At 44.7% G+C, this 19,051-nt stretch overlaps 1 pseudogene; it reads right to left on the reverse strand.

Annotated features, from left to right (window-relative positions):
• Positions 1 to 6,257: 6,257 nt before the first annotated feature.
• Positions 6,258 to 18,325, reverse strand: LOC125546177 (annotated as a pseudogene).
• Between the last annotated feature and the right edge of the window lie 726 nt (positions 18,326 to 19,051).

Consider the following 19,051-nt stretch of genomic DNA (forward strand, 5'->3'; position numbering starts at 1 on the left):
TCCCTGCCAATGCTGTAGTCAGCCAATGTGCGGCCGTCCTCGAGCTGCTTGCCTTGAAAGATGAGGCGCTGCTGTCTTGGGCATATTCTGTTTTTCATGCTTGTTTCCATGCTATTGCTAATGGATGACGTTATTTACACAAAAACGTCAACCCCAGCTCTGTCTTAGCCATATTCTGTTTTTGTTTATCCCCAGCTCTGTCTAAGATCGATGCGCATCCCCGGCTCTGTCTCCCCTGTGTGGCCGGCACCCATTCTGCCCCCAGCCTCAACCCCCTTCTCACCCGCAAGAAACACGGTGAGGAACAATAACATATTTGTGGTTACATATGATACGAGCAAGGATTCCACTCCAATGAGAGTGAGCTCTAGCAGAGAAACAGGTCCGTGCCTTGAAAGAAGCTTCTTGCTAGGATCAACCAGTGGCAGTGGGCGTTCTTGCTGCCGCCGGCCGGAAGAACGATCGGAAATGGAAAGAGAGCTAGGGTTGGGGATTCGACGGCCTTTTATAGCTAGGATCCGGCCAGCCAGCCGGTCGCACGAGCAGAGCAGAGCAGGCCGCTCCCGAGGCCCAGAGTTAGTGGGCCTATCTTTCTACCGAGCCCCCTCGCAGAGATTGCCTGCCTACAGGGAACAAAGCCGATTGATTACTGTCAGGATTAGCTGTCAAAGTCAAGATTACGCTGCTGATTCATCTGCGCTCGTTGGCAATGCAATCAGCACTTTGCTCCACTGAGAAGGATCAGAAGAACATGCGAAATCGCGTGGCGCGGCAGCGCCCCCGGAGCCCAGCCCTGCAGCGGCACGGCAACGCTCCCGGTTGCGGCGGCGAACGACGGCGCGCTCCGGTGGTTCCTCATCGGAGGAGGAGGGGTTCGCCCCCGGCTCCCCGGCGGCTATTTGGCAATCGGGTGGGGCGGTTGATCGGTTATCATTAGGGGTTATCCCCTAGGCCGCCTAAGCTTTATAACCATATCGGGGAAAACAGGCAGGCCCAAGCCATGATACCCAGCCAAGCCAGTGGCCCGATAGGCACAAGGCAATAATGGGCCGACAGTGCTCCACCGAAACCCATTCTCATTGTAGAGAATATATCAGGTTTCTAGTCTAAACATCAAGTACCCACCCCCCCCTCTCAAAAAAAATACCGATGAACATTCCTTTGAATCAATAAAGTTTGGCGAGATTCCTCAAAAAAGTACCCCACACATAAAACTCCTACAACATGCCATCAATACCCCTTTAATGGAATCCTAGAAAGTCTGGGAGAACAGTAAATGAAGGTCATCCAGGCCAGGAGCAGAGTCGAGATTCATAGACTTGACGACCTACGCCACTTCCACCACCCCAAAGGGAGCCATGAAGGCTTCGTTTCCCACATGCCAATGTGAGGAGCTAGAGCAACCCTACTGCAGGCCTGCTCCAAAAAATGATCCCCATATCTCCGCCTTGTCCAGAATAAGGCATCTCCCTCCTAAAGGCAAGGAATCATGCACCGCTGCATACATCCATTAGCAATAGCATGGAAACAAGCGGTATTCACATCACCCTTGAGCACCCAATTCTAAGTTTCTAACTCCCCCTCTAGCGCCAATAAACCTCATTGTTGTGAAAGGTACCCACGAGATCGTCTTCAAGGGCATATAGGAGCATCCACTCAGTAGGGGCAAACTCCACCCCATCAGCCATAATATCAAAGGCATGGACGACGGCTAAAAGCAACACCTTTTTCCAGGCTGTTGCATCCAATATTGGCGCCCCAGAGGAGTAAGGCTTCACGCCTAGAAGGATGCCTCCCGAATGACCTACGGAGCCTCTGCATGGCAGCCAATGACATGCAAAGAGGCGTCGGATAAGGCCCTAAAGATCCTCAAGGATGAATTCTTGGCGCATGGTTTCTTAGGTTGCAACAATGTCATTGGACTCACTGCGAATGTAATTAATGAGCCATCGACGATGGCCATCTCCCAGGATTGTTTCTACCGTGACGTGAAGTCAGTCGTCTATTGGTCACATGAATCTTGAAGCTGGATAGCGTGACAATATGCAGGGCAAAACCGTTTGTGTTATTTGTTCTACGTGAGTGCTCATGCGCTCTTTTAATTGTCTCCTCTGAGAGTGGCGAGGCTTCCCATTTCAAACAACGCTCCCCACTAGCTTCCCCCATTCCCCTCCCACATGCTGCTACCTGCGTTGCTCAATATTTGACGGCCGCAACGGGGAGCGCGACCTTGCACATCTACTCTCATGGCAAATTTACATTGTTTATTTTCATACAATCATGGCAAATTTTAGAAATTTAGTATTGGTCACGTGGCAACTTTTTATAATTAGCTATCTAAAGCTTGGCAACTAAATCATGGCAACCTATCTTTTGTTTGGATATTTTTGCAAGATACTCAATTTATGTTATGGTCACATGACAACTTTTAGAATTTCCTAGAATTGTACACAACAACAATTTTTAAAGTTGCCACGTGACTCATTTTTCAAATGTATACATTTTCCATGCGACCAATAGATTTTTTTCCTACATTCGACATTACCCGAAGAGCAATTTTTATTAACGTTGTCATGTTAGTTGTACTTTGATTTTTCTAATTTTCCATTATAGAAAAGAAAATATGAAGTGTGATTTCTTTTTGTAAATTTATATTACTCAAATGGAAATTTTACACAAAATTAATCTACCGTCATGGCAAAATTTATATAACAACATTTAAAAAATGTTGTCATGTAACCCCTTCTACAAATTTTATACATTTGCATGTCACTAGTAAAAATTTATCTGTATTTGCCACTACCTATATAACAAAAAAAAGTTGCCATGTTAACTTGTTGCATATCATGGCAATGCAGTGGAAAACGTGTACTGCTCTCACGGCAAGTTTACAATTTTATTTTCGTAAAAACATGGCAGCATATCTAAATCTTGGCAACTTTAAGAAAGTTCATTTTCTAAACCTTGGCAACTTTTTTTTATTTGGATTTTCTTTTTCAAAACCCTCAATTTCCGTTATGGTGACATGTCAACTTTTAGAATTTACTAGAGGGCTGCACTACGTGTCCGTCGGCTGAAAATTAAGAAACATCGTCGGCCGCCTTATCAGCCGTGTGATCCGTAGGTTTCGGACGACTTGGATTATTTTTATTTACCTCAGGCTCTAATCGGATCAGCCCGATGTGCACTAATCGGATTGGCCGGCTCGCTACAGAATTGATTAACTAATTTCTTGCAGAACACCTAGAGCATTTTTTTAGCTTGACGGAAAAAAAATTGCCTTTCACCTTTTTGCAACATAGACAATGTTGCGGAAGGATTTCTGCAACAGAGGTTGTGTTGCAGAATTTTTTTTTCTGTCTTCACCATTTTCAACATCGGTGATGTTACGGATTTTTTTTTTGCAATATAGGTAATGCTACGGAAAATTTTTCAACAAAGGTCATGCTGCAGATTTTTTTGTAACGGAGATTGTGTTGCGGAAAAAAAATCGTCTTTCACCTTTTTGCAACATAGATGATGTAGCGGAAGGATTTTTGAAATAGAGGTTGTGTTGCAGAATTATTTTTTTGTCTTCACCACTTTCAACATCGGTGATGTTATGGATTTTTTTGGCAATATAGGTAATGTTGCGGAAATTTTTGCAATGAAGATGATGTGCCGAAACTTCAGAGCACAACTGTCGTTCGCCACCGTTTGCAACATTGTCGATGTTAGCCTCCGCCACCAGGAACCTTTCCCCCTTTACTATGGCCCTTTGTAAGTCATGGCAACCTTTTCAGTTTTTGTGTTTTTTGCTCTATGTATGAGTTTGCTAGATTGTTGGCAGTTTTATTATAGCATGACAAATTTATCATCATTGGCAACTTTTTTGGCATAGTTCTAACATATGGAAGACGGGTTATGACCATAGAGCATGGCAACTATTTTTCATCACACTTAACATTCTTTTTTTTTGGAGTTTTTCTTTTTGGAATTAGGGGAGGGGAAATGGCAACAATAGATCAGATGGCATGGGCAACATGCATGGTTTCACACTTTTTTAGGTGTTTTTCACATGAAAAACATATTTGACAATGCACCTATTCCATTTTTTTATGGTACCTATTCCATTATATGATCTTGTATAGTTGCCATGGGCCATGGCAATTTAACTCTTCAAATTTTTCTGTCCAGGTACCTTTTTTTCTATTGAAGCACGGCAAATTAATTGTATATACCATAGCAAGTAATTTATATATATCATGCCAATTTATTTATTTTTTTGTTATCGTGGTGGGGCCTTCCTTGGGAGGGATGTTTTTGGGGAGTGAATTTACCTCCCAGGGAGCGATCGTTCCTCCAACTGAAAGTGCATCGCCGAAAATCCTGAAATAAATTCAGGAATAATGTGAACACCAAGACTTGAACCCTGCTGGGCTGAAGATACCACCGTCCCTCTAACCATCCAACCACAGGTTGGTTCGCGTTCCTGTGTGGTGCTGATCTACCCTGGTGAGCGAACCTTTTGTTCGCGCTAGGGTTAACGTCAAGTTGCTAGTGGTGTCCTAAAATTAACAGCAGATACTCTCGTCTAGCTAGCATTTATTTACACAAAAACGTCAAACAGGTTGTAGAAGCAACAAGCTAAAACCAGTCACAAAGGTTGACGAATACCTACATGTGTCTATAAATATATAACAATAGGACGATGCTACTGCTGCTGCCAAACCCATCACCAGTTCGATCATCACCCCGCGTGCTTAGGCAGATCGAACAGCATGAGGACTAGTCGCGGGGGAGAGTAGGATTTCACACGTTCGGTCGTTAAGATACTCGAACAAATAAGAAAAACTTTTATTAAAGATGAAGTATCTAACATGTTAGATTAAGTACATAGTGGTGAGCACATATAACAAAAATCCCATCTTTTTTTTATGGGTAACAAGAATTCCATCTAATGGTTCTCTAAATTCGTGAAGGGTTTATTCCACAAGAAAAGTGAAACAATGAATCATTACAATTCATTACATACTGTATACCCAACCAACCAATTGTAAGACCTAACCGATCATGCGAGACGACCAACAAATCTCACCCCAATGTAATCCTACCAACATGAAACTGACGGACAGTACTTCGCTCTAGCTAGAGATGACCTGCCGAACTGCCAATACACCACAAATATATAAGTATGGATGAGACTTAAGGTAGTAGAGATAGGCCGGGGAAGCGAAGAACAGCTTCCGTACGTGGGGAGACGCTTGCTGCAGCTTCAGCAGTACGTGGGCATTCTTGCTGCTTCCGCCGCAGAGGAGATGGATCAGAAGTTTGGAACTGAACGGAGGTAGTAGAAGAAGAAAAGTTAGATAGGGTTGGGGTCTTGTGGATAATGGATGAAGTTTCTTTTTTATATATACCAACTATATATAATCCCTCTTTTCAGTAAAAAAAACCCTATAATCCCCCTTTTGTAAAAATATAATAATATAACCCCATAAAGAAATGGACGCCAAAGAGGAACAACTCTTGTTGTGGGAATGCAGGAACTGCAATGCGGCCATTGACAGCGGCTGTAGTATAGTAGCTACTGGTGGAAATGCAACTTATCCTTTGCCAATCCTTGTCGAAATGAGTATGAGAAACCAATATAATAATACATAGATGCATCCGCATTTGTGTCATACATAAACAAGGAAGTACATTATCGTAGAAAAACTATTGACTACTCAAATAGTTTTATTCTTCTGATTTCTTATCTTCAGTACCAAAAAAAAATTTCTCTTCACTTGGAATTTGTTTCTTCATATTTTGTTACGAGAGATATTGAAGACTCCCAACTCTGTTTTCCAGTCCCAATTCGAGCTTGATGTGACCTTCGTGTGGTTCACAAGATGTGTGTTACAATATATTGTATATAGGAAATCATTTCAATCAGTGTTACAATTCACATTAATTTTACTTATATAGATGAAAACATGGATAAACACAAACATTAGCAACGTTTGGTATGTGGAAAGGAAACAAATGAACCTATTTTTGGTGAAACCGCATCAGCAGTGTATTTTGCAATCCACCTGATGCCAAGACAGACCAGACTCTTAAGGACTTGTTCGGTTGCAAAGGGTTTGAAGGGGATTTAAGTGGATTGGGGAGGATTAAATCCGCTACAAGTCAAAATCCACGTCAATTCTGTTCAAACCTCTCCAATCATCTCCCAAAGAGGTTTAACCGAACATGACAATAATAGTAGTTCTTCATATATTTATAGATAAAAGGAGTACTCAACACATTAACATACTACTAAATGATAATACCCAGTTTTCCTAATAACTCATCACACCACTGCTGGAAAGAACAATATTCAAGATTACATATAGTAACGCACTATAATGGTAGTTTTACTGACAGCGCACCAATACTGGAACTTAGACTGCAGCAAAATAGAACACATTGTATGATGGCAGGCCATGTATCTCAACAACCCAAATGGCAGCTCACCAAATAAAGGATAGATCCCCATTGAACGTTGCAGTCAGCGAGGGTGCTGCTGCCCTCCAGCTTCCTGTGAGCATACACGAAGCACTGCTGTTTCGGGTATGGGGCGTGCTTCATCTCGTAGATCTTCACCTTGACACTGTCGACTGTATCCAAGCTCCCAACCTTGAGGCTGATGCTCTTTCCTTGTAGAGTCATCACAAAGATCTGCATCATGTGTCCTCTCGGAATACACGGGAGGAGGACGAGGAGAAGGGTGGACTCATTCCCAATGTTGTGGTCAGCCATGGTGCGGTTCCCATCGTCCAGCCGCTTGTTGGCAAAGACAAGGCACTGCTGGGCCTTCGGGAAGCCCTCAAGCTCCTGGATCTTGGCTTTTAAGTCACTTACGGTGCCAAGCCTGTTGACCTCGATGGTGATGGTCCTGACCGCCACCGTCTCGGTCACGAAGATCTTCATTTTCTCCTGAACGTCAAGGGTGGATTCATGCTGAATGTTGTAATCAGCCAGTGTAAGGTTATCATCTAGCTGCACCCCGTTGAAGACGAGGGAGAGCTGTTCCTGGATCTTTGCCTTGACATCATGCACAGTATCTGATGGTTGGACCCTCAGGCGGATCGTCCTGCCGGACTGGCTCTTGACCAAGACGTACATTCTGAATGAGAATAGCATATATCACCAGTTAAGTTTTATACACTGTTATTTAACGTCAATTATTCCAACAAGTTAGAGGAAACAACAGAAATCTACTGTGTAAATACAGTGTTTCTACAAAACGTATCGTACTAAGCCTAGCATTCTTGACCGGTCATTAAAATACGGTACATGGTTCACTCAGTTCTGTACACTGAAGATGTAAATTGATTATGTACTTCTTAATTAACTGAACAACACTTTGTACTCATGGAATCAGCAAATCCCAAATCAGCTAACAAGACACTAACTTTACAGATGCAGTCAACCGATCTTAAACAGAAAAAAAGGATATCCAGCCTCAGTTTCCCCCGATAGCTAAAGTTAACAGCGGATCTATGCTTTTGGCCAGCTAGATAACCCCCAGCTTTGTCTCCCCTATGTTGCCGCCACCCACTCTGTCCCCCCTCCCACCCGCAAGAAAAATCATGAAGAACGATAACATTTGTGGGGACATCATATGAGATGAGCAACAATTCCACTCCAAGGTAGTCCTACCTTACAATGAGAGTGAGCTCTAGCTATAAGATTACCATTGGGGACGCAGAAAAGACAGCTCCGTGCCTTGAAAGAAGCTTCTTGCTAGGATCGACCAGTGGCAGTGGGCGTTCCTGCTGCCGCCGGCCGGAAGGAACGATCGGAAATGGAAGGACGGTTAGGGTTGGGGATTCGCCGGCATTTTATAGCTAGGGTCGGTCGCACGAGCAGAGCAGAGCAGGCCGCTCCCGAGGCCCAGAGCGAGCCGGCAATGTGGGCCTGTCCCCCTCGCATAGATAGGAACCAAAGACCGATTGATTACTGTCACGATTAGCTCAATCATCATCGTCAATGAAGATTAGGCCGCTGATCATCTGCTCCTGTCTGCAATTGTAATCTACGCGAGAGATTCAGGGCGCGCGACAAACCAGAGGGATTCCGAGCCACCGGCGCGCGGCGTGTCGACCGGCAACGCTCCCGGTGGAGGCGGCGAAGAACGGCGAGCTCCCCGGCATCTCCTCAGGCGGCGCGGCGGTGGCTTGACGATGATCAGCTGTCATTACGATAACCCTAGGCCGTCTACCGTTTATCGTATCGGGGGAAACAGGCAGGCCCAAAGCCACGTTAGCCTGCTCGCCCGAACAAGGCAGTGGGCCGAAAATACAGTAGTACTTTGTGTAAAAAAAGAAGGCCTAGTACAGTAGTACTTTCTTTCACGAAGATTTAATAAAAGCTTCGTGATGTTGCCTCAAAAAAAACTAATCAATAGAAAATTGCTCCAAAAAAACTGATTAATGAAAATGGTGACATGTTCCATGTGTTTGCTCTTTACCAGATACCTGTACAGACTTTAGGAAAAATAATCTTGGTATTGGAAATATATGAATCACGACTACGATAGAATCAATCTTTAATGATCTGTCAGACTCGTCCAACACCTCATGTTTATAGGAGGTGAGCTAGAGCACCACAAAGCTTTCCCATGGCCGGCCAAAAAACAGAGCAGTGCACTGCTCTGCTCGTGGGCAGGGGGTATATATAGGCTTCCCTTTGGTCTCGGTTTGTGGCGGGAACCGGGACTAAAGGACCTCATTTGGTCCCGGTTCCAGCCACAAACCGGGACCAATGTTTGTGGGCCAGGAGCGAGCCCCATTGGTCCCGGTTCGTGTCTGGAGCCAGGACCAAAGGGGTCAGACGAACCGGGACCAATGGCCCACGAGGCCTGGCCGGCGCCCTGGCCTCACGAACCAGGACCGATGCCACATGGGTCCCGGTTCATGAGTGAACCAGGATTAATGGGCTTTTCATGCCTGGACCAAAACCCTGTTTTCTACTGGTGGGTGAAAGTCAAGCCATCATGTGTGTCAAGCGCTTCGCAATTGGAATTGTGCAAGTGTTTGGTCTGGAATATTTGGGAGCTCCCAATGCTAAAGGCACCGCAAGGCTTTTGGAGATGAACAAAAGCTCGCGGGTTCCCAGGTATGCTTGGCTCAATAGATTGCATGCATTGGAGTTGGAAGAACTGTCCTAAGGTGTGTCATGGACAATTCCACGGCCAATAAAAGAGTTCCACTATAATCCTTGAGCGGTGGCCGATTATGAGACTTGGGTTTGGCATGCTTTTTTCGTAATGCCTGGATCTTGCAATGACATCAATGTTCTTCAACGGTCACCACTCATGAATAGGATTGCAAATGGTGAAACTCCACCAGTGGAGTTTGTAACAAATGACCATACATACAACTGTGGCTACGACTATCTTGCGGATGGCATCTACCCAAGATGACAAACATTTGTGAAGCCCTTGACAGCACCGCAAGGTAAGAAAAATCTTGATTTCCACAATGCTCACGCGGCGGCTAGGAAAGATGTGGAGAGAGCTTTTGGGATTTTACAAGCCCAATTTACTATTGTGAGAGGACCAGCTAGATTTTGGGATAAAAAAAATCCTTTGATACATCGTGACCGCTTGTGTGATCATGCATATGATCATCAAGAATGAGCGTGGGCAAGATTTGGACTATTCTCAGTATGAGTTGATGGGACATCCCATACAAGTGCGCAGGATGGCTGCCAGGGTGGCCCGCTTTGTTGCCTCCTATCATGCCATTCGACGTGCCGAAATACATGATGACCTTCAAAAGGATCTAATTAAGGAGCGGTGGTCATGGAATGGGCGACAAAACAAGTTTGATGTTGTATGTTTGTTGTATTTTTCATGAACTATTTGTTGTATTAAAAATAAACTATTTGTTTGAGTTGTAATAATAATTGAACTATTTATTATTGATTTATTTTATGTGTGTTTGATCTTCTTTGTTCTATATTGAGTGCGAAATGTTGTTTGTGCTGGACGCGCACGCTGTAATTTAGCGCGCGTGCTAGAGCGCTATCTGCGGCGTGAATTATATAGCGCTTCTGGTAAAGCAAAACACCAGGCCAACGCGCTAAAATGTTGTTTCGGCACTGTAAAAAAAATTAGCGCCAAGGTCACCAGTGGGTATAGCCCTACCTTCATGCACACTAGTGATTGGGGCGCCACCCTGTGGCGCCACTTGAAAGGAAGTTATGCACACGTTTCCATTTTTAAAAAATACATAAAGTCCTCGCCTTCGTCTAAAAAAACATGTCAAGAAAAATCCTAATCATCTGAAAAAGAGGTAAAAAAGAAAAATTACCACACCAGCCTACCAGCGAGTGCCACTTTGTATAAGCCTCCATTTAAAAAGTACTAGAGGTCCTCATCTCCATCTAAAAATATATATTTAAAAAATAATCCACGCCTTCATCTAAAAGAAATTGCAAAAGATTTCTCACCACGGCCAACTAGCTTGCGTCATGTGGCATAGCTAGTTGGCCGCCCTTCATGCGTAGTTTAATGATTTTAATATTTTTCCTTTCAGCCATAGCTGCTAAAGTTTCTCACCCGCAATTTCTTCTTTTTTTTTGAAAAGGAGGATTTCCCCCGCAAAAAAAAAGTTTCAGGTGGTTTGCTACTTTGCTCCCTGGCTTGCATGTACACTGACGATGCACATAGATTTGGCATATACATGTGTTTCCTCAGGCGCCCCCCTCTATCCGCGATACTAAATTCGAAAGGTCATATGGACTCATATATGAATTTTCAATTTGCATGTAATTAATTTGATTTCAATAGATGAACTCTCTAATAAATCATACAGAAATGAAACTATAACTTTAACCAAAAGCCGGCATTCTTTTACGAATTACCTAAAGGAACACTATTTATACTGCATTTATCATCATCACAGGCAAATGCCTTGTCTATCTATACAGAACAAGTTGTAGCACTTGGCCACACGAGCGCGTGAGCAAAGGTAATGTCGTTCACTACGGGTACTTTGTAGTGTGTCTGCTGCTTGCAAAGGCTGCAAGAGGTGACGCATTCATACAAATGATAAGTAGTTTTGCTGATAAAACACCACATCACTACTACTGTAGAAGGGAACCAGAAAGACCTGACATACTGAGTGATAGTGGTGCATACTGATAAATCACCACTAATGGAATATGGAAGGAGAGAAACAAGACTATAGTGCAGCAAAATAAAACTGGTCGTTCCAGAATAGCCATGCATCTCGATCAACAACCACAAAGGCAGAGCAGATGATGAATGGTATCCTCCTTCTGAATCTTGTACTCCGCCAGGGTGCGCTTGTCGTCCAGCTCTTTGCCGGCGAAGATGAGGCGTGTTTATATCGGAGGAATACCTTCCTTCTGGTACATCTTCACCTTGACACTCTCGACAGTGTCTGAGCTCTCAACCTCGAAAGTGAGGGTCTTCCCTATCAACATCTTCACGAAGATGATCATCCCACCTCTGGGGCGTGGGTGGAGGACGAGAAGGATCGTGGAATCCTTGTGTATATTGTGCTCGGCCAACGTGCGCTCATCGTCCTCGAGCTGCTTGCCTTTAAAGATGAGGCACTGCAGGTTTGTGGGGAAGCCCTCCATGTAGTGGATCCTTGTCTTGACGGTGCCTATGGTGTCGAGGCTGTCGACCTCGAGAGGGATGGTCCTACCCGTCTGTGTCTCCCTCACAAAGATCTGCATCTTCTCCTGGAGGTCTATCCTGGATTCATGCTTGATGTCATAATCGGCCAGCGTGAGGTTGTCCTGTAGCTTCTCCCCGTTGAAGACGAGGCTGTACTGCTCTTGGATCTTGGCCTTGACGCTGTACAAGGTGTCCGATGCATGGACCTTGAGGCAGATCGTCCTGCCAGTCGGGTTCTTAACATAGATGTGCATCCTGAATGAATGACCAAACCAAACATACATGACCAAACTTTAGACAATTTATTTAGACAGGTTATGGAAGAACGGCAATGCGCAAAAACATATCAACAGTTAATTCCGACATGTATTAGTAGCAACTAAGAGGCCATTTTCTAAAAAGAGTAGAAGCAAGAATAGAAAACTTACTGCATAAGTATGTAGAGAATAAGGTGTCACGCTAATTAAGCATAGTTTTCTGAAAAGCATAGTATGCAAAGGCTTTTTTGATGTGCTAGCTAGCCAGCAGAGTCAAGTCTTCGGAAATCATTAAAATTGTATATGTGCATTATTGTTCATTCAGTTTATGTATACTGAGGAGTCAGTTAAATGACTAACACTTTCCGGAACAGAACTGACATCAGACCAACAAGATTAAGATTAATTACAAACAGAAGCTAGCTACAGTGGATCAATCTTAATGGAAGAAGAAAGAATTAGAATATATGATTTCCGGCCCCTAGTAACTCAAATTAACAACAGATGCATGCTTCTGTACAGCTTTTATTTAGACAAACAAGAAAAACGATGTCAACACTTCATCGGAAAGTAGGAGCAAGATGAGTAATCTAGTGACAGCAGTTAGGGTTTGGACGACTATCTCTGTCATCTATCTACACAAAAACTAAAATTCAAAAAAAGAAGAGCTTTCTTGTATATCTAGCGTACGTACGTTCTCTAGATGAAGAGTTTCTTCGGCAAGAAGAGAAAAATGATGAACAGATCAGTATAGTAGTACGTAGAGATAGGCAAAGAAAGAGGACCTGCTTGATCAATCAATCAGAGGGCGTTGTGTGTTCTTGCTTCCGCCGGCGCCGGAGAGGAGAGCCCCTGCCCAATGCGCAGGGAGGGAGTGAGAGAGGGAGATCGGAAATAAAGATGGGTTAGGGTTTAGGCTGGCAGGATTTTATCCAGGACCCGGATAACAACCGAATGCCAGATTTCTGAGGAACCCAGAATGGTACGCACGCACGAGACCCCCTCTCAGCGCGAACGGTTTTTTTTTTTTTTTGAGGGAACTAAAATCTTCAATGATCAACTTTTTTTAGGTGAACTAGGGACTTTATTAGAACTCAATGACGTTTGGAATACAAATAATGTCTGGTAAGCACCCTAGCCACATGTGGCGACCTACTGGCAGTGATACAGCTGCCTTAACTAAATCATGAGCTTCGAAATTACATTCTCTATGCTCAAACTTGAAACAAACATCCCTGAAGTCGCTGCTCCGATGCTTAATTTCACTGATCACTGTTGCGTAAACAGTGGCTGCTCCCTTGTTGATACTCGTCACCACCTCAAGACAATCTGAAGCAATAACCAGGCTTTGGATGTGTAGGTCTTTAGCTAACGCCAAGGATTCATTAACCGCATGTGCCTCCAATGATGCAGTATCCACAAGACCATCATTGACTGTAACAGAAGCACCAAGATACCGTCCGGTATGATCTCTGCATACAACCCCCGCTGCACCTCGATCACCTTGGCGGGACAGGCCACCGTCCGTATTTAACTTCACAGCTGTACCTGCTGGTGGAATCCACCTCCGTGTACGCCGTGCCGGTTGTGCTGTCGGTTCATGCGGTTGTCTAGCAGAAGCAATTTCCAGGTCTTGAAGATACCTATTGATGAAACACCACGTAGAAATCGGGCTTTGAAACTCATTGTCATGTATGGCCCTCCGTCGAGCCCACCAAATTGCCCACAAGGTCACCAAAACCCGTGCAAGATCCTGCTGTGTTGTCGACTCGAATAACAAGAAAAGCCATAACTGAGCATCGTCGGTGTTGTTTGATATTACATGCTCCAGGAGCTCCTCATCTCCTAACGCCCATGTACACCTTGCCATGCGGCAGTTGATTAGAGAGTGACGCCATGTATCGTCCGACGCCCCGCAAACTGAGCATGCATCAGTAGTGGACATATTCCTTGAGCATCGAACGGATCCAGTAGGGAGTGAAGTATGAGCTAGCCTCCAAACAAAGACTCGAACATTTGACGGAATTTTTACTTTCCACAGCTCAGTCCATGACTTCTTTTCAGCTGCTATGTTGGAGTGGCCGGAACGGCGCTCAAGCCAATCTTCACGCTGTGTCTTTACTGCAGTGATCATCCTATACACTGACCTGACCGAGAATACTCCCCGCTTATCATAATGCCATGCCCAGAAATCTTCCTGCACCCGAGAACTCAGCGGAATGTTAAGTACAGCGTCCACATCAGGAGCTATCAAGTGTTCCTCAAGCCGCTGCCTATCCCACGTTCTGGTAATGGGATCAATTAGTTCAGATACATGTACAGGTGGAATTTTAGACCTCGGACAGATTGGCCTGAGTTTGTAGTCCCTAGGTATCCAGTTTTCCTGCCAAATATTTGTCCCATTACCGTTGCCAATCCTCTTGATTAGCCCTAAAGCAAGCACTTCCCGTCCCTCGAGGATCGAGCGCCACACCTGAGATGGAGCCGAGCCCAAAGGCAAAGTAGCTTCCAGTAAATGACAGTTTCGGTAATACCTCGCTTTAAGGATTCGAGCACTAAGTGAATCTGGTTCCTGCATTAACCTCCATGCCTGACGGGCTAGTAGTGCCAAGTTAAATAACTCTATGTCCCGAAATCCCATGCCTCCAATATACTTGGGCATCGACATAGTCTTCCACGACACTCACGCAGTTTTCCTTTGCCCATCTTTGCAGCCCCACCAAAACCTTCAGATAAGTCCATTAATATGTTCACGTAAGCCCCGAGGCAACTTGAAGCATGCCATTGAGTAAGTAGGTATTGATTGTGCAACAGATTTAATCAGTACTTCCTTTCCACCAGAAAAGAGACATTTCTCCATCCATCCCTGAACACGTTTCCAAATTCTATCCTTCAAATATTTGAAGCACCCCAGTACTTCCTTTCCACCAGCAGAGAGACATTTCTCCATCCATCCCTGAACACGTTTCCAAATTCTACCCTTCAAATATTTGAAGCACCCTTCTTTAGATCTACCCACATCCGAAGGCAAACCCAGGTACTTTTCTGACAAAGATTCATTCTGCACTTCTAGTATATTTTTAATGCTTGCCCGATTAGTCTCAGTAACACCTTTACTAAAAAATATAGAAGATTTATCCACATTGATCCTCTGGCCAGACGCGTCACAGTATTGCTGCAATAGATCCTTCACTTTGGTGGCACTGTCACTCGTGGCCTCAAAAAATAATAAGTTGTCGTCTGCGAAGAGTAGGTGATTAACTGCAGGTGAATCAACAACCACTAGACACCCCGGACACCTTCCCCTTGTGCCTTCAACATGCATGATAGTCCCTCGGCAACAAGTAAGAAAAGGTATGAGTGAAATTGGGTCGCCCTGCCGAATTCCCCTAGTAAGCATAAACGCATCCAAACTTCCACCATTAAAAAGGACAGAAAAGGAGACCGAAGACACGCATCTCATAACCGTATTCGTAAACCTAGGGCTGATCCCAAGTTTTAGCATCACCGCCTTCAAATAAGACCACTCTAGTCTGTCGTACGCCTTCATCATATCAAGCTTCAAAGCACAAAAACGATTACCCTTTACTCTTCTGGTTTTCATATAGTGTAGGCACTCATAGGCTGTGATCAAATTATCAGTGATAAGTCGATCGGGAACAAACAACGACTGCTCTTCGGAGATGGCATCGGGGAGGATAAGTTTCAGCCTGTTAACTAAGACCTTTGAGGCGATCTTGTAGATCACATTACAAAGACTTATTGGCCGAAATTGCCCTAAAACTTTTGGACTAGCAATCTTTGGAATCATTACGATGAATGTTTTGTTTATCTCCTCCGGGGAATCCTCTCCTTCAAGCACTCTAATGATCATTCTTGTTACTTCATCACTGCAAAGGTCCCAGTGCCTTTGAAAAAAATGTGCCAGAAAACCGTCTGGACCAGGTGCTTTTGTTTGGAACATCTGAAAAAGAGCCTCTTTGACCTCCTCTCTGCTATAGTCTGCATTCAAGCGAAAGTTCATCAAACCATCTACCCGAACCGGTATGTGTGACAACACCTCTTCCATGCCAATCGTCCCTTCTGATGTGTATAAATTAGCGTAGAACTCATTTGCCATGTCAGCTAACTCTCTCGGGTCAGAACAAGCAGACCCATCCTGACGATCTAGCTGGGATATTTTATTCTTGGCCCTCCTAGCACTAGCTTTCCGCTGAATGATCAACTAGTTCGGGGGAAATGATTAATGTTCGGTGCGGTCAAGCCCCCCGCGCGAACCCAAAAGTGTACAGGCCCTTTGGTAGCCTCTTGGCCCAATTACCATTCTCTGTGCACAATGTATTTTTTTAGAAAAATGTAAAGGCAGATTTCCCATGATGTGGGTAAAAATAGATATTATAAATAAATTGTCCAAACGGAATCCGAGGGGAATGAGCTGGCTATCGTTCCAATTGGAAATACAAATATGATTCCACCTCTCAAGAGAGACCCAAAAAGGTCTAGGACGGGCACGGACGGCAAGGATGGCAACAACCCTTCTGCAAGGACGTGCACGAACGGCAAGATCGGCCAACCGGTTGGAGCTGTCATCACTATAAATAGGTGGGCAAGGGCGGGCGAACCACGGCACCACAAAGAGTTAGAAATTCGCTTTGTGCATTCGAAGGTTCAAGTTATTGATGGCTTCACAAAGGCTTTACCTACAAGACTTTTTAAAAATTCAAGCGTTATGATTAAGGAAAGGTGTGCTAACCATGTTATATGTCACGTCTAGTATTGTATCCTTGTGCGCCACGTTCATGTAACAGGAGTAGTTAGCAAATAGGAGGTCTTCTTGTTTATTTCTCTTTATCTCTCTGTCCCTCCTGTAAAATCTCTCTCGGTTAGCTTTAGCTGCCGCCTCCTGTAGCCAACGAGAGATGGGTCTCTCCGATGCAATATAAACCAACGCGGCTCTCTGTTTGAGGGTAGAGACGCTTACACACCTGACACTGTCGCCATGCAGGTTCTTCCCGTAAAAGAGGAGGTACTGTTGTATTGGGCGGGTGCCATCCTACTCGTAGATCTTCACCTTGATACTATTGACAGTGTCCGAGTCAACCCCATCAACAGGGCCGTCCAAAGGCCTGTGCGGGCTGTGCGACCGCACAGGGCCCCCAAATTCCAAGGGGCCCTCGATTTTGGGCCAGTGTCTAGTGTATTTTTCGTGTTGGGCCCTTTTATCACAACTAGCACAGACATAGGCCTGCCCAGCTAGTCCCTGACTCTCAAATTGGGCCAGCCCCTCAATCTCCCAAAATAAGCTTTTCCTTAATCCCGATCGACACAGCCCGCCGATCGCGATCTATCGATCTAGCCCCGCGCGGTCTGCTCGGAAGAGAAAAAAGGGCCCTCACGGAGCTGAACCGACGAAGTGCGGCGGCGGCGGCGGCGCACGGAGACGGAGCATCGTTGTCCCTTTGCTTCCTGCCCGGAGAAACAACCCGCTGCACTGCCCGCATGAAGAATTCATTCCACAATTTTCTTTGTCGCCGGTATCCGATCCGAGGCCTAGGTGAGGACATCCGCGATCTGTCCACAAGGTGTGCTCAAACTGATTCCCTATTTAATTTAGTATTTTGTCCTGTTGAATGATTAGTGTGCATACGCTTCAGTTTATCAATCCATTTGTTTAGAGAAGATATATAGTACTACTAGGCTAGTTGACCAAGTTGTCACACACCAATTTCCAAGCTAGTTGCTCGTTTCAAATTTAGAGTACAGTTTTTTTATCTTGGTACTGTATAAGCCTATAATTTATGGAGTGTTTGAATTCATTCTTTTTTCTTTTTTATAAGAAAACATCTATTCTAGAATTTTTAGGGCCTTATTTTGCATTTCGCATTGGGCCCCTAAATTCCTGGAGACGGCCCTGCCCATCAAGGGTGAGGGTCTTCCCATCCTGCTTGGTAACGAAGATGCGCATAGTACCTGCTCGCAGACTACACAGCTGGAGGGCAAGGAGGAGGGTGGACGCCTGCCAGATGTTCTAGTCGGACAAGGTGAGGTAGTCCCTCTCCAGTGGTTTGTTGGCGAAGATGAGGCACTGCTGGCCCTTGGGGGAGCCTTCCATGTACTCGATCTTGGCCTTGACACTGCGGATGGTGTCGTGGCTTTCGACCTCAAGGGGCATCGTCCTGCCAGCCAACATCTCCGTCACGAATATCTACATCTTCTCTTGGAGGTCGAGCGTGCATCCATGCTCGATGTTGTAATCGGCCAGTGTGCGGCCGTCCTCTAGCTTTGCCCCGTCGAAGACGAGGTGGTATTGCTCCTGGATATTTGTCTTGACACTAGACAAGGTGTCTGATGCATGGACCTTGAGGCAGATCGTCTTGCCGCTTGGGTTCTTGACATATATGTGCATCTCTACTACTATTAAACAATCGAGTTGTGGCAGGAATATTACATCTCAGCCATACATCCGCCATCTTTCCATGGACCAGATTGCCTCAATGTTGTATCACATCATTTACCATAATCAATTATCAACAATTACCATATGATCTACGCCATCATAATTATGCAATAATTACTACGTTCTCACTTCAACCTGTGCCTATTTTAATCATATCAATTAGCAAGAATTACCATGATCTACGCCATCATATATTTGTTTTTCTGAAACTCAACCTTGTGTGTCGCGTACATGGAAGGAAAATATCAATTAACAATAATTACCATGATCTACGCCATCATATTTTTTTAAACTCAGCCTTGTGTGCTGCGTACATAGAAGAAAAATATCAATTAATAATAATTACCATGATCTATGTCATCATGTTTTTTTAACTCAGCCTTGTGTACCGCGTACATAGAAGGAAATAAGAAAAAAGCCTGGCCCATGTTCACATGTAGGCAGATAATAACGTAGAAACCAAATCTCTCGTTTCCTGTTTGTTCGGATCACATGATCGATCAGACCCTAACCTTGATTCCGATCGTTTCTTGAGTTCCGTCACTTCCTTCTTTCCGTTCACCTGTTTGAGTGTTCGTCGTCTTCGACGGCTCGACTCTTGGTTTGACTCTCCTGATCTTCTCGTCCCGAGGAACGACGGCGACGTGGGCTTGCAGCGCTACGCGGCGACGACAG

Source organism: Triticum urartu, chromosome 3, assembly GCF_003073215.2.
Source record: "Triticum urartu cultivar G1812 chromosome 3, Tu2.1, whole genome shotgun sequence".
In the NCBI taxonomy this organism is placed as follows: Eukaryota; Viridiplantae; Streptophyta; class Magnoliopsida; order Poales; family Poaceae; genus Triticum; species Triticum urartu.